At 35.6% G+C, this 17,152-nt stretch overlaps 1 protein-coding gene across 12 annotated transcripts in view; it reads right to left on the bottom strand.

Annotated features, from left to right (window-relative positions):
* Window positions 1-17,152, bottom strand: part of DMD (dystrophin) — a 1,243,922-nt gene that overhangs the window by 315,132 nt on the left and 911,638 nt on the right. The gene's annotated exons all lie outside the window — the stretch shown is intronic.

Genomic DNA, 17,152 nt, shown 5'->3' with positions numbered 1-17,152 from the left:
TGCCCACACACTGTGTGGCTGTTAAATACCACTTTTTTTTCCAGTAAAGAACTAGCATCTAAACAATCAGCCAAAACCATTGCAGGGTATCTTACGTCCTTTCAGGCAACCACACTAAATAATGTAATGGTTGGGAACCAGTGTTAGGAGCTATAGAGCTTCCCCAGTGTCTGTGTTAGTCAGCAGAATCAAAGTCTCACAGCAAAAAGTTACCATTGTGGAATGTGAATTTGCAAAATTTACTATTTTATTTCCCCTATATAACTAATGGTTTTCAGATGAGGGACTTTTCTACTGCACTTACAAATGAATATTACCAAGGAAACTGAGGACAGCTGTTCTGTTTCTCAAAGCTGCAGCTTTAGATTTTTCTTCACAGTTTTTTTTTTTATGATCGTGGTAGTGAACTCCTTTTATCTGAGACTGATTCAGTGAAAAATGTATTTGTCAATGCACTTCAAAAGCAAAGCTATAGGTTCATTACCTTGTCACATTTTTAAATAGAAGATATATTTACCTTGCATAAAACAGTATTAGGTAGACATTATATTATGTCATGAATATACAAAAAAAAAAACCCAGGTATTTTTGCCTATTTTTTTTAAATTTAAGAAAATAGCTAACATATTTTCATGGAGAAGGAAAGCTAACAGCTTGACTAGAGAGTCTCCCAAAATTATCCAATTTTATAGGGAAAAGATTAGTCTAAATCAATTTTATGCTCTGAAAAAACACAGAATGATTTCCTCAGTTTCTGCTAGAGCCTCTGGAAATCTTTGATTACTTTTACTGGAAGTTTTCTCCAGTAATAGCAAGTGAATGACAATTGAGAAGAATAAAATGGATTGGCACAGCATCATTTGCCAGAAAAGTTTTTCTGCAGTACCTTAGGACACTAGATATTTTTCTCAAGAATAAGGTAAAATGAAGAAAGTAGATTTCACCTAGTTTGTTTGGATTTGGTTTCAAAGAAGAAAATAAAAGCTGTTACATCAATTATTTCTTATAGTAAAGTTAATTTTATTCAGTTCTGTGTAGGGGGTGGGGAAAGGAGTTTCTTATTTGCCACGTTGGGTAAGAAATGTTGAACTAACTCTGGAATAACTTTAGCCCAAATCTAGTAACGTGAATCCTTACCTATATTCATATCTTGTTGTCATTCTGGAAGATGACAACCATACAAAGTAAAAAGCCTAGTTTTAGTACCTAAACCTTTCTGGTATATTTGGAGAGGTTTTACTCCTAGATATATACTTCTGCCTTTCATTTTTGTCTTTGTTTTTGTTGCACTTGTTTGTTTGTTTTACTTCTAGTTTTTATTCCTCTGTATTTCTGTAACTATGTATTTAATTAAGGCCTACAATAACACAGAAGGTAAAGGTGGAAGGAAGGGAAGGGAAAAATATAAACATAATGTGAATATTTCAAGTCCAGGAAACATATTTCATTTAAAATGCTGTGGAGATTATGAAGACAAAACAGTGGTGTAGTGTAAAATGGGTTATTAACAGTTTAGACTGAGCAAGACTTAGCTTTAGAGCCAATTTCAAAGGGGAAATCTCAAGTTTTCAATTGACAGCAGGAGTTAGTAAATTATTAATAACATCTTGTCTCAGTAGCAGCACAGAGACACTAGTGTTTTGAAAATACCATATTTAATGCTGAAAAACTATAATTTGCCCCTCATGATGCAAGAAGCTATGGAGTAGGTTGAGAAACAGATGTAAGTGCTGCACCCTTGTGCATCACTACATGTAGCTAAAGTAGGAGCTGCAGCTGAGTTACGTCTCCCAGTTATTACATTTCATAGTGTGAAAAGTGTTTGCAGAGTAAATGCCTCAGGAGAGAACTCACCCACACATAGGCTGTCAAAAGATGCCTAACCACTGTGGGACTAGCAAAAATACAAAAGTGTTCCTTGTCTAGTTGCAAATGATATTTGTCCTTGCTCTGCCTTTCCTGTCCTGGGACTCCTCTTTTCTAAGCAATGGTGCCAATGCAATGGAAGAGGCACAGACTAACACTGACCATAACAGCCTGGTGTAAGGGACATTTCTGAAAAGTGGGAGATGAGAAAGACACTGGAAGCAGGTGACTCAGTGTCTGGAGGGATGTCTTATCCACTAGAAAATGTACAAAGGAAAAAGGCAGCAGGTCTCCCTTCTACATTTCCAGTGGTTACCCTTTTGATAGGTTGATGGAGAACACCTGGCAGATTAAAACACATATTCACAGGAGGCAGGTGAAGGAGAGTTTACTCTAAAAACGGGTTCTGGATTTTAAATTTCTGCAGAGCAGGTTGGAAGAGCTTCTACTCACAGGCCAAAGCCAAACTGACAGAGCACAGCGAATGGCACTATTGTAGAGCTGAGAACCAGCAGAGCTGGGCAGGAGCATCGAGGCCCAGAGACAGTTGCCTGCATTATTCAGTTATGCCTCATTTTGGAATTTTCTGTCATTTTATGGTGTCACCCCTTAGTCAATACAGCTTACTGCAGAGGGTAAATTTGGTTATGCTGTGGGACACTGAAGACAGTTTTCTGATAATACAGTAATTATTAATTATGGAAACAATAGTGTTGAAAAGGTATATTGGCTGGAAATTGAAGACAACAAAGTTCAAGCTTAAAAGCTGTAAATTCTTAGTAGCAAATCCATTTAAAAATCAGAGCAGATGACTAAAGAATATGAGATTCTTAATAAAATTATGTAAATTAAGATCACATTATTTTTTAAAAATATATCAACAGAATTCTGAGGAGCAGGAAGAGGAATCCCTATGTAAAATCCCATGGATTATGGTTTCATAAATAGTATATGATCATATCAGTCCTTTCTGACATTGAAATCTAGGAAACTATGAGAAATTAAAAAGACATTTTGAGTTGAATTTCAACTCATCTATAATGCCAGCTTATCTGAGATGAACTTTCAACACCTGTTTCCTCAAATCAGTATCAGTCCTACTTGGTTCCCCTTCCTTCACACAGATATAATGTACTTTAAATATATTTAATCAATTTTTGACCAAAAGCAGTATTTAAGCATGAAATTAAGCATAAAACTGGAGCTATTTCTTGTTCAGAGGTGGGAAAACCTTACTACAAACAGTTAACATATTTCATCTGTAACCACTGCTGGAGGAAAAAGGTGCAGACTTTGATTAGTGGCTTGAAGAAGAGCCACACAATTCAACTTCAGAAAATTAGTATTTTTTCTTTTTCAGAAAATACAGTTTTATTATATGAATGACAGTTTCAGAAATATATATGATATAAATAGAAAAGAATCAGTAGTAAAATCGAATGACACTAGTATAACAAAAGCAGGAACTAATAATTTGGCTTATATGTGTATTTCTGTATATACACAAATGGCTATATGTAAGTATATATAGATATATATACTGATTTTGCAGTGGGCCTTTACAGTAAGAAAGATGGAACCCAAGGACAGTGAAATTCAAAATTAATGGCCTTCCTCTGATTTCTGTTCTGTAAATGAAGAGTAACTGAGGCCTGAGGTGCAATGAGCTTGAGGATTGCAAGGTGGTGGAAACAGGGGAGAATGATTTCTTAGGACATTACTACAACCGACTTAGGAATATAATCAATGTTCCTGGCAAAATGAAAAAACAAACAAACAAAAAAACTTCACTATTACAAATCAAAATAAAAAGATCCTTCTCTATATTCTCTTTTACAGTAGTTCTGAAATACTGACATTTTTCTACAGGCAAGATTTTCTGCATATTGCAAAATATTGTTTTGCTGCTGTAATATCCTTGCTTTAGAGAACCAGAACTTGTTTTTAGCCACTCAGCTTCTTCCTGGGACAAAGGAATGAAATGGGTGTAAAATTTTTATTTACGCCCAGTTCATGTTATGTTTTGTCAAACACAAACATTTTATATACAAAATACTTCCACAGCTCCAGAAAGAAATGAGCTTGTGTCTAGCTTTTACTTAGAATGTTCTCATATACTTGCTCTCCTTTGTACTACAAAAGATGGGCCTTAGCTGAAAAAACAACCTATATTATACATTGGTTTGCATTAAAAATTCTGACCATATTCAGAAATCCACTACATGCAGTTCCATAACAGTGTCAGTCATGGCTGAAAAATAGCTGAAGATTGGATAAGTGTCTATCATCCATTTTTATAGTGTTATTTTTCAGCAAGAGGGCTTATGTCACTGGCTGCTAAGAACTCACAAGTAAAAATTGTTCATCCTTATCAGTTAATATACTTGATTTTCAGCTTTTAATTGATCACTAACAATTTCCATGACAATGAGATATTTCTACATCTTACTCTTCATTGACACACAATTTGACGTGAAGCATATGTATATAATTCTGGAATAATCATTATCAAGTTAAATATATCTGAAAATTTGGCCTTATCTGATCTGTGATATTTTCACTTCATACGCAATAACCTAGTAAGGTGCAAGAAAATGTCATACCATATAGAGGATAAGCTAAGGATTGACGCAGTCAGTTCTCCAGGGATGGAGAACGCAAATTAACTAGGGGACTGTTAAGATGCGTCTGCACCCTGTCTCCCACTTCCCCCCCACTCTGTTAGCATAACAAAGTCAGCTCAACTGAAAGACCAGATTGGGAGGTGGAAATAAGAGCTTCCAAATGTGTTACATTTTAAAAAATTAATGATTTGTATCTCCCTATGGAAATGAGAGTATTGCTAGATTGTGACAAGCAGTTCTTCAAGAGCTAAATCCTGGAAGGACTCCAGACTGGGTTTTTGGGGTTTTTTTTTTGCAAATACCAGTCTGAAAAACTGAGAGGCATTTTACAGTCTATGGTGCTGAAAAAATGTATGTATCTTGGCATTTTTTCTTATTCAACTTTATGACCTTATTCCTTTTTTTTTTTTCTCTTGAAAATTATCATGTACACATAGGCAGATATGCTTCTTCAGCTATCAATTACCAACAAAAGAAAACTAAGTTTAATAAGCTACTATTTCTCTTGCTTCTACTTTATCCCTCCAGAGGAGCCTTCTAAACATCTTCACTCCAAACATTAGAAAATGCAAAGGTGTAAATTGTAGCCATTGTCCAAGGGATCTGAAGAACTCTCTAGAAACATGGGCTGAAGATCATAAAACCAGGAATAAACAACTGCGCTAAAAAATAGAAGAGGAATATTACACATAAGACAGAACAGATGCCTTTCCATTTTAGTCCTGATGAACCAGGTAAAAGCAACATCAGTTTATTTATCCATGACAGTATAATATATTCTGATTTAAAAGAAACAAAAAGTCTGAAGCACTGATAAGTTTGTGAGCTATGCCTCAGCATGTCCTAATACTCTGTATCATCTGCTTTCTCTGAAAGGGTTGTACAGGCTATGGAGGTGCCAATGGCTGTTCATTTCATGTTGGTGTAGCAGTGACACTGTGCCAGCTGATTCCCATAACCCTCCTTTTTCTCTCACCCTCTGCCTTGTGCCAGAAAATTCAGAGGAGAAAGTAACAGGGAAGCAGCTCTAACAAAAAGCAACAGGAGCAAACTGGCATATGAAACGCAAAATGGCTTCGCTGCTTTAATGAAGATGGGTAGATGAGGAATAGAGGATGGCAGGTTTTGGTGTACAGGAACCTAACGTTACATATTTTTCATTTTGATCGCATGATACTGATTTCATTTTTTTTGAGTCTGTACTCCAGGTGTAGATTAGTGTGTAAATAGGAATGTTTTAACTTCTTTGAATATGAACCCTATGTTTCTTCAATACAAAACCAAAAACTCTGATGTATTCCTGCAAAACTGCAAAGACCTTAATCAGTTTGTAAAATTTTTGCTTCCTTTCAAACTTTAAGTACTCATTGCTGCAGACGTGCAAGCATTAAGACATAACAAGTAATTATAACAGATTCATCATGTATACCAAGGTAGTTCTCTTGAGGCTTGATGGTTTGTTGTTTTCTAATGTCACTGTAGATCAAAGGAAAATGTTTCAAACTGTCCTACACAGCATAAGAGACATTGCATATGGAAATCAGATCATACCAGGACTGTTCCCTACCATAAACAACTAAAGTCACATAAGAGATATATTAGGAGAGATTTCTATACATGCACACAATGGCACAGAATTTCTGGGTGAAGGCACACTTATTGAATCACCTCCAAATTGAAATCCACAGATTAACAAACAATCACTCAAACCCTAAATAGCCACAAAGCATGATCACACTCGTTACTTATACTGAACAACAACAAAAAAATCAGCAACTGCCACAACAGCATTGACCCTAGAGCTTAGAATCATAGAACGTCCTCAAGCATCATTAAGTCCAACTCCTGTCCTGCATATGACAACCTCAAAATCTACACCATGACTCTGAGAGTGTTGTCCAATCACTTCTTGAACACTCAGACTTAGGGCCATGACTAATCGGAAGGTGCCCAGACTCTGCTGCAGCACTGCAAGCTGGACACACATTCCCTGAAAGAGAGAACAGTAGTTCCTGACCAGCTGCACCCACACTGCTTCCTTCCTACACAAGTGCCTCACTGCAACTGTACCCCTTCCACCAGCTCGCCTGTTTGACAAAGGTGAATGCTTCAGGTTAAGCACAAGCACAAGTGCATGAAGGTTGGGGAAAGAGAAATGTGAATGAACAGCAGAAGTAGGGCACAAGAGGGAGGGGGTGGAGGTATAGGAAAAGGGGTGATATGCAAGAGAGGAGCTTACTGATATTTGAGCTGGGTGCTCCAGAAAGGCAGTCAATCCTCAATTACCTACGGATGATTTAACCTCAATTCTGGATTAAATACAACCCCGGGGCAGAAGCACTACAGGTAATTCATTAAAGAGCTAGCTCAGGTCAGATAGGCTTAACTAATGCACACAGAGCACTGTGTGAACACTGGTGTAATTTCTGAGGCCAGCTCAGCAGTAAGGCACCTTTCAGGAACAGCCTGAGTTAATGAGACCTGATGAGTCTCAACTGACTAAATGCAAAACCACTTACCTGTTCCTGCATTTGCTCCCCAGCTTTATCTCATTTAAAACAGCTGCAATGTGCCTATCTGTAATCAAGGCAGCTCCACAATATTGCAGTATACTAGCATCTGTGTATGTATGTGTGTGAGTGAGAGAGAAAGAGGTCAGAAGCAAGGCTTTGTTGTTGCATATTCCAGATATATATATATTTAAAGGCACAGCAATTGTGGATCAACTTCACAGAGCAGACTGAGGATTCCTGTACTAACTGTTCACAATTTAATCTTGCACATATTACCTACTATTCTTGTTGGAAGGACATTTTCAAATATTTGTTCCCTATTTTAACCTCTAAATCAGTGCTTAGCCAGGCTATTGCTTAGGACTTGCCTGATGATTTTGGTTTTTGTTTTTCTTCACTACATCTTCTACAAAAAAACCAAACCAAAGAAACAAAAGCCACCAAAAAAAACCCACAAAAAACCCCAACCAAACAAACAATAACCTCCAAACCCCATAATTATGTAATATGTATCTGAAATGTATGCTCACACACATATATATGCAGGTAATAAGAAACAGTAGGCAATATTTGGATAAGGAATAGAACCCATCACAGAGAGCCTGAGTAGCTTTTTGTATTATTATCCAATGTTTGTTATCCTCCCTATTGACAACAGGAGTTTCAAACCTATTGCTCGTTTCTCATGTGCAATATTACACAATACAAGACTGAGATTATTTTTGCAGATGCTCTAAAGTTTGTAATCTTATATTGACACATTTTTTGCAAAGAGATAAAACAGTCACTGAAACTTCTGAAGTGATAGTCTGAAAAAAAGTTTGTTCTAGCTCTAATCCTTATGCTAAAAGCTTCAATACAGAAGGTCTGTGAAAGAAAATAAATAAACAACATTAATTTTATTATTGGTATGACATCATTCTTATCTAGTTCAATATGAATTGTGATGTGACAATTCATGAATTTCAGCTATAATAACTGGGAACTTGCAATCTCATAGGCATTGGTTGTTATATTTGAGAACCTGAAATTGATGAATAGAATTCACTTTAGAAAAAGGCATAGAAAACTACCCAGGAAATTATTCTACCAGGTGAATTATTCTGAGCTCAGTTCTAGAACATATGATTAAAAAAGCTGTGAGCTGGGAAAAAAAATAATAAGTACCAGCCAACCATGTACCAAGAGTAAATAATAACCAGTCAGCTGAATTTCCTTTCTTCTGGAGCTGCAAGATCTACCAATAGTGGACAACAGGTGGAAGTTGTGTCTGATGCACTTTGCAAGGCTTCTGATACTGCCCATGTGACATTTCCACAAGCAAGTTAGGAAATTTTGATTTAAACGGAATTTAAACTGATGGAAAAAACATAACTTGAATGTACTATATGGGGATGCAATATCAAGTGAAGCTACCTACAGACTTGGACTTTTTCTCATATTAATTTTCATTAATTGGTGTTTGATAAAATAGAAGGTAGATTAATTACATTCATAATGATGCAAAACTGAATGAGCAGCAAGCACTTGAGAGGAACATAATTCAAAGTAGTCTCAAAAAAACTGAGAATTCAATAAGTGTAAAGCACTAAAATAACTAGCTGAATAAACTGGATGAACATAGGAATGGGTTGCAAATGACTGGACAGATGGTCAGAAGTCTAGAAACAAGGCAAGAAATTTTAAAAGGCAGATTTATTTAGTCTAGAGAAGATTGAGCTGAAGAAAGTATCAGCCTTCAAATATATGAGGTTATTGCTGGGACAGAGTAAACTGTTCTCAGTTTCCATTGTGGTGACATAATTAGCTTAAATTGCACCGGTGGATATTAAGGTTGGACATAAATACTTCTAGAACTGCAAGGACTGTAAAGCAGTAGGAAATATCTGCAGAGCTAAAAAAAAAAAAAATAAATAAATCTTGACTTGAAGAGCAGATTAGATAGAAATTACTTAATTTTACTTGATCTTGGCTGAGACAAAAATCTGGACTGCACAGCCTTTCAAACCTCCTTCAAGTCCTATTTATTACACCTATCATTCCTTTGTGAGAAAACAAAACAAAACAAAAACAAAAACAAACAGACAAACAAATAAAACCCCACCAAAACTCTATAAAAAGTGGCATGAAGAATAAGATAGAACCCTAAGCTAATTTATAATATAATTTTTCACTGAACTTTAGATATTGGTTTGCATAAAAACACAACCATATGCATTTCCTATAGCTAATACATTTTCAATTTTTATTTTGATTACTTGATAACAATGGAGAACACAAAACAGTACCTGCACACTGACTGACTATAAGAACACCACTTACTAAATTATTTCTTCTCCTGAGTTAGCTTACTGTTAATGAAATTGGCCTCTCTTTGTCATGCTAGTTTCTCATAATCTGGTTTTTTTTTATGGAATAGCAGTGCAAAACAGCACTTCCATTTCTGTATCTTTAGTTCTACTGAAAACTGCTAGCCTCAAAGTCTTAGCTCAGGTACAAGAAGCTTGTTTTACTTTAACTGATGTATCAGGTTTCTCAGATGTTCGGTGGCAGAATGACAAGTGAGCACTGTAATATATGGATGCAAAGTATACAGAAAAGAAAGGTTATGTGGGTGTTCGGATATTATTATATATTAAAAAGTAATTAAAACCAAAATTTGATTACATAATCTCAGTAATTAACCCAGCATTTATATTCCATGTCTGAAGAATATGGTGAGTCTGCAAGCAGGAGTAACATGAACTTTCTATGAACAGGGAGATCAGAGAGGTTGTGGATTGCAGGAGATGTGACCGTAATGTGAGGCTTCAATCACACTGCTCTAGCATTGTGCCTCTGAAACTGGGATCTCAGATCCTGGCAGCTGCTGGTCTACGTGTCTGCTTTTCCCATATGGTAAAAGTTGGTAAAACCCCGCTGAGGAATAAAATTAACAATGCGTGTGATTCGCTTGGAAAGAGTTTCTGTAGCATTTTCTTAAAGGGAGTTCTGGGCTTCTTTAAAGAAGTAAACGGGCATGCAGAAAAGGATTATTTAGTTCAGGTAGGATACATACATATATAATTTTTTTATAAATTATAATAATTTGTTATACATTATTATAATTTATAAATTTTATAACTCAGAAAAGAGTTTTAAGAAATGTGGCAACATTGCATAAAAAGAAAGGTTCTCTCCTGAATGTATATTTGGTTGAAAGACAGAAAAGAGTGGGCAGGAATATGGTGCATTCTTATTGTGGAAGTTGGTTTTGAACAGATAAAATAAATTATTTCATTTCATAGCAGGTAGCAAGCTTGCTGCCATGGGAGGTTGGGGGGGGTCAACAAAATTAGCAGTTTCAGAGAGGTATTAGATAACTTCATGGAAAATGGGCTGAAAAACAGATTCTACAAGGAACAAGCAGGGTTGATATCCCCAATCCAACAGCTATGGATGCAAGCGGTGATAGCAGTATGAGGGGAGCAGTGTGCAGAAGGCAGCCAGGCTGGTATATTCTCCCTACCAAACCTGTCCTAATGTAACCACCAGAGACACTTTGCTGGGATAGACAGAAGGCTGGTTTTGCCCAGTAAGGCATCTCCTATGCTCTCAAGTGTGGTGAGACCCAGTTTTAGTCCCATATATAAATGTAGTCATTCTTTTATTTGTTGTAGGCCTATAAATACCAATTCTGCAACCTCAAACACTGAGAGAGCTCTGGCAAATGCAGAGCTATATGACACCAAAAATATTTGTTAAAAGCAATGGTGTCCCCATCCAAATTAATGCCAAATCTTATGCAAGATGTTTCATTTTTTTTCCTAAATTCTAAGGAAATCTCTAGTATTATGAATAGATTCTCTTTCAGTAATGAACAGGAGAAGGGTTTGATTTGTTACTATGTTGGCATAATATATTATTTATGTTAATAAAAAAATAGTAAACATGACACATATTAAAATGCTGTCCATGTCTGCATCATATTCCAATTATTTAGTCATCACAATTTTCCATTGAAATAAGAAAGTCTGAAATTTTGACAAGGTTGAAGCAACATGAACGGTTCATCTGAGAATCCAACTGCATCTCCCCCTAGGGAGTAAAAGGGCATAACTTCTTTGTGCCTGAACAGATTGCTCCCAACTGGAGCAAGGGGGAAACAGAGTCCACGTCCTGACTCCTTGAATCATGTTGCAGCTGCAGCCCTTCTCAGGCAGCACAACACAAATCTGCTCCCCGCTCTGGCGGTGCAGTTTGCAAGATTACAACACAGACCGAAAGGACTGAATCTAATGATAATGCACAAGACAAACTTCAAGAATTACAGATTTCATAAAGCATGTTTCAAACTAGAAAGGATAAAAAATAGGTAAGTCTTTTCAACTGGTTCTTACACAGATTGTTTTAAAATCAGCCACCTCATAAGCATTCTCCCTAAATATTCAACACTGCATTCTTAGTGACATTGCTTAGAAGCAAAATTCGACTTTCTTCCTGACCAACTGAAATAAATAGCTCTGTAGTGGGAAAGACGTGCACATCCTCTTATTAACTGACTTGTTATTTCTGTTCATCGGTCTTTTAACTGTGCAAAGAAGTGATATCACCAAATTACAGTCTACAGAATGCATGAAATAAAGACTAAGATGATTTGGATGGATACAAACCAGCACATTATATCCACAAGGTATGTTGCGTGCTTTATTAAACAAAGTTGTAAGGAAAGTCACATATCTTCTTCCTCTCTTGGCTGTCACTTTATCTATTTCCTATGCTCCATTACCTCTGCACAAGCCCAGGAGGTGTTTGCACATAATAGCATTTCATTCTTGATTGACTTTACACTGAGCGTTCCCCTCATATTATGCACACATCTGATTTTGCATTTTATCGCCACTTAAAAAAATCTTGTGAAACCCATACAATACTATGGCAAACACGCCTTATAAACAAATTTTTAAAAGGATATTTTTAGTTCCCAGAGATGAGAAGACATGAGACTTAAGTTCAAGAAATCTTTCTGCAGTTCTTATTTCTGAAAGGGACATAATTACAATGCATTGTGCATCTTTGCTGTAATTTTGAAACTGTGCTCCAAAGTAGCTATTGCAAGTAGATTAACACCAAAACAGATTACAGTCTGTTCTTTTATGGCCAAATGGTTAAATGGTTTGGAAATCTGAGATAACATGTCTAACATTTCAGTAGCAAGAAACATACAATCACTTTTGATACGATCTGCCCCAATTTTGTGTCTAAGAACAAGAATTATAAATTATTTTGTCATTGCTCAGCGATATATGCCAAGAACTTGTGTTGAAGATGAAATATGATCAAAACAAGTACAGCGTGGGCTTTTTTTTTTCTTTTTTTGTGGGCTGTTGTTTCTTTTTTCTTCAATAGAATCAGCAGTGTCTAAATAATTTGTAAAAATATAGGAAAACAGGATCCATGCCCTGCACAGTTTACAAGTTTCTTAACTAAGAACTCATGTAGCAAATCTTCATAGTATATGGGTGACCAAAACTGACAGGTATCAAAGGTAAATAAGAATACTGCAGGAAGTATGACAAGGATAATAAAAACCTCTGCATTTGGGTGATAAAATTAAATGTACGTTTTGTTGGATGTTTTTATCCTACTTTTTTAGAGAAAATAAGTATGTAAACCAGCAAAATTTCAAGTATGTTCTGAATGTTTTCCTTTTTGTACATGTATGCTCAGCAACATATTATATGCAAAAGCAGATGAAAATATCTGGAAAGACCTTTTTTGTTGTTGTTTTTTCTCATTTTCTTGTAAAATGCTGTACACATAGAGTCTTGATATATACAATATTTATTTCTCTTTTGGCCTTGCCTCTTCCATTCCCTTGTTAAAATAGCAAAACAAACAAAACCAATTTCCATGTTTTCACAAATAATTCCAAAGCACTGAGTTTTCTCTGAATTATGAATTGAAATAGGAATGTAAATTTAACTGTATTTATATCATGGAAAGCTTAATTTAAAAAAATATATATTTTGGGAAGAATTTTTTTGTCATAATTTTTAAGTGAGAGAATTTCTTGCATTAAACCATACCAAACTAATAAAATTAAATTTAAACATTAAGAATTTTGGTATTGCAAAAGTTGTAGATTTTAACCTGGATCACTCTCTGCACATATCCTAGATTTCCTCATCAAAACACAGATGAACAGACATAGACAAATTTCTACATTTTTTAAAGTCATTTAAGATGGATGAAATAATTTAATTGAGAGAGAGAGAACTGAATATTAACAAATATTAAGAAGGATACTGGAATATTTCAGAAACTACTTGTTGTAACAGCACTTTCCTGAAAGGTTGGCATTAGAGGGGACAGAATTGTGACTGTGTCAATTAAATCTTACATTTCCCACTGAATATCTGAAAATAGCTTTCCACTTTGATGTGGATGCTTGACTTTATCTGAAAGTATTTTTTTTAAATAGTTCTTATCAATTTTAATAGAAATAAATTGCTCAGAGTAAACGTGTAGTTATTCCTATCTGAGCTTACTTTACTTCATTGCAAACTATAAAATAGGAACTAAAAACTAGTTCTAACACTTAACCTTTATGCTGGCTAGCAGTTATTTCTGAATTAGTTCAATATATCTCTTCCCAATTGATTTTTTTTATTTTTCCCCCCTAACAAGAATACTAGCAGACAGACAGCACAGTGCTGCCCAACAACGGTGTGCTATGAACAACTCTTACAAGAGCTGGAATCCTTTATGCTGTGTCACCTTCCTCACAGTACATCCCTCATAGGGAACACTCAAATATCTTTGGAAAAGAAAGGAAAGTAAAATACAGAGATGGATTGAAATGAAGTCAGAATGTCTCCAGGGAGAAGAATCAGCACCAAAACATTAAACGGAAAATATCATAATTTTCTGTTGAGTATTGTGAAAAAGTGCTTGTTTTCACATTATTTTTAATAATCCATTACAATTCTTTTGATGTACATGGAACAGAAAATGAGTCCTGCTGTTCATTCTTTTTCTTTCTGAGATAGTTTTAAAAATATAATCTGCCATTTATGCATTTTTTTTGTTCTAGAAATGATAATTACAGTGAAAAAGTCTCATTATTCACTGGCAGTAGAAGGAGAGAAATTTGAAAAAGATAACCTAATGACAGTTTACCTATCATTCAAAACAGGTTGAAGAATCAATTACACTACTTATTGTTAAATAGAATCCCTGAACATCAATCCTACAGCAAAGTCTAACAATGACCATATAGTCCGTGCACTTCAGAAATAGGCATATGGTAAAACATGAAATCAAGAGAACACATTTTCTGCGAATCCTACAGTGAAAACTCCCCAGTTTTCTCATAACAAAAGAAAAATACATGCTTTGTATTCTACACTAAGAGTTCTCCAAAGGCTGTCGTGTTCTTTTAATTAAGACTCGTGATTTTAAGATTGCCTAATGAAAGAATTAAAAAAGGAATTGGGTAATGAGCACCCAAGGAAATTTAAAGTCAGGTGCACAATTTTCTCAGATTCCACTGACAATTCTTGGTTATGTATAAATCATTCTAATAATTAGAGCCATACAAAATGATTTAATTCATACAAAAAAACCTTATAATTGAAAAACATACATGAATTTTCACCTTGACAGAAATATAGGAAAATAATTTAATAAAAACCAGAAACTAACATACAAATAAACCAATATGATTGAAGTTTCAACATGCAAGATTTTCCTTAATCTCATCATATTTAGCTAGAAAGTTTGAAAGAAAGATACTCGTTAGACATTGTTCTCAGAAGGTGAGTGATGTTTGACCTAAAAACTTCTGCAGTATAGCAGGAAGAAGGGAAAGAGGTGGAAGGGAAACTTAATGACATTAAATTTGCATAAATTCATCTACATAAAAACAAGAGCATTTCTATCTTACAAATTTTTCTCCTCAACTGAATTTTTGTACTTCGTCAACACGGATCTTTATACAACTATGCCTTAAAGGAAACAAACTAACAGCCTTCCAAACTTTTCCAGTTTAACAATTGCACTGTTCTTTCCACTCTTTACTCTCCACTTATATTTTGTCCATCTCTTCTCTTAACCATAGCCATAAGACCTGTTAGACAATCTCACCAGCTTTTTCCCCAATCTGGAACAATGTTATAAGTCTTGATCGAAGCCACTTATAAATATACAACTTTTTTTCATCCACATACACTTTATCAGTATGATAATTTAAATGCACAAACCCCCAGTAATTCTTTTATTGTAAATCCTTCTGTCTCTAAACTGATCCTATCAACAACATCTGTTGTGGATTATTATTGCAGGTGTGTATAGCTCTGGGAAAAGTAGTTTAGCATAACTAATCTGAAGTGCTATTTCTGAGTTAATAACATGAAGCACAATATGGTACGATACACCTTACAGTCACGGCTCAGAAGGGCCACTTTGCTGCACCCATCCCCAGTTCAGCTTCTGCTGTCTCCAAAGCACTTCTCCCTGACTTGAACCAGCCTGCATGAGACATGCTCTTCAGTAAATTAGTACTAAATTTACTAATTTTATTTACTTTATTTTATTAGTCAAGGAATATTTACAAAATACAAATGGCTGATACAGTTGATTTTATTAACTGACTCACAGTATGTTGGTGCTCTTAGAGTTATCAGCTAGTACCCACAGATATCACTTGATTCTCTAGATTCTATATTCTTGTTCTTTATCACACGCTTTAATGACAGGTCTGGGAATGAAAAAAGCCCCACTTAAAATCACACCATGAGCAAATGAGCACTTAAATTTGAGAAAAAACTTCTTCTCAGTGAGGGTGACAGAGCACTGGAACAGGCTGCCCACGGAGGTTGTGGAATCTCCTTCCCTGGAAACATTCAAAACCCGCCTGGACATGTTCCTGTGCAACCTCACCTAGGCATTCCTGCTCCAGAAGGCTGATTGGACTAGATGATCTTTTGAGATCCTTTCTAATCCCAAACATACTATGATACTGTGAAATGACCTAATAATTTGTATGGGTTCTGATGCACTGTTATTTCTCTGCAAAACACGATCACTTTTGTCAGAACTGACTCCTACATCTGAATGTCATTATAGAAATGTGCCAAATATACCCCTTTTCATCATGGAAATATTATGCCATATGGGCCACATACAAAGAGGTAGAAGGGTTTCTAAGAACAGTTAAAAATGCTATCAGTGCTGATCATGATGCACAGTAGGAATTTAAGATACACACATAAGATAACACAAAAGAAAACAATCCCATGCATATGGTAAAACATATGTCAAAAGGCTGGACATTTACTCTGAGATCAGGTCCCATACCATGCCACCTTCGATGCTGTCTGAATAAATGATTCTGTGATATGCAGAGCAAGACATCTCTAGTAACTCACAATAGCCCAAAATACATCATTCCTCCTCACAGACAGAGAAATGCTTAATTTTATCTTCTGGGGCCCCCAACATTAGAAGGACATGGACCTGTTGGAGAGGGGCCATGAAGATGATCAGAGTGAAGGAACACCTTCTCTGTGAGGACAGGCTGAGAGACTTGGGCCTGTTAAGCCTGGAGAAAAGAAGGCTTCAGAAAACCTTCTAAGCAGCCTTTCAGTACTTAAAAGGGGCCTACAAGAAAGCTGGAGAGGCACTTTTTACAAGGGCATGTAGCCATAGGATCTATATTTTTTTAACTCTTTATGCTTACATTAAAAAAAAATATGTCCAGAAATCAGTTACAATTATTTGTAGGTTTAGATTGTTCTACTTCGGTATTTTGTTAGGCCTAGACTTCTTGTTTGTCTGCTTGTTTTGGTTAGGTTTTTGGTTTTGTTTTAAATTATTCCTTATTTTCTCTTCTTCAGCTATTTTCACAGTCCTGTTATCAACAAGTAAGGCCAGATGTGTGAGATGCTGAAAAATTACAACGCTCAGTTCTCTTGCTTTCCAGCATCTTTCCAGTGTTGTTTCTATTACTTCCACTTCATTTTTTTAAAGGAAACCTACCCAAGATTATCATTGCACTGTAGTAATCTGGATCAAAGAGCATTTATTACAAATTTATGACCTACATTTAAGATCTGACATCAGCAAAATCTCAATATCAGTAGTTATTAAGAAATTATCGCTGCATGT

Source organism: Patagioenas fasciata, chromosome 1 (genome assembly GCF_037038585.1).
Source record: "Patagioenas fasciata isolate bPatFas1 chromosome 1, bPatFas1.hap1, whole genome shotgun sequence".
Lineage (NCBI taxonomy): Eukaryota > Metazoa > Chordata > Aves > Columbiformes > Columbidae > Patagioenas > Patagioenas fasciata.
The sequence above is the reverse complement of the archived record's forward strand: the minus strand, read 5'-3'. Positions and strand labels throughout refer to the sequence as shown.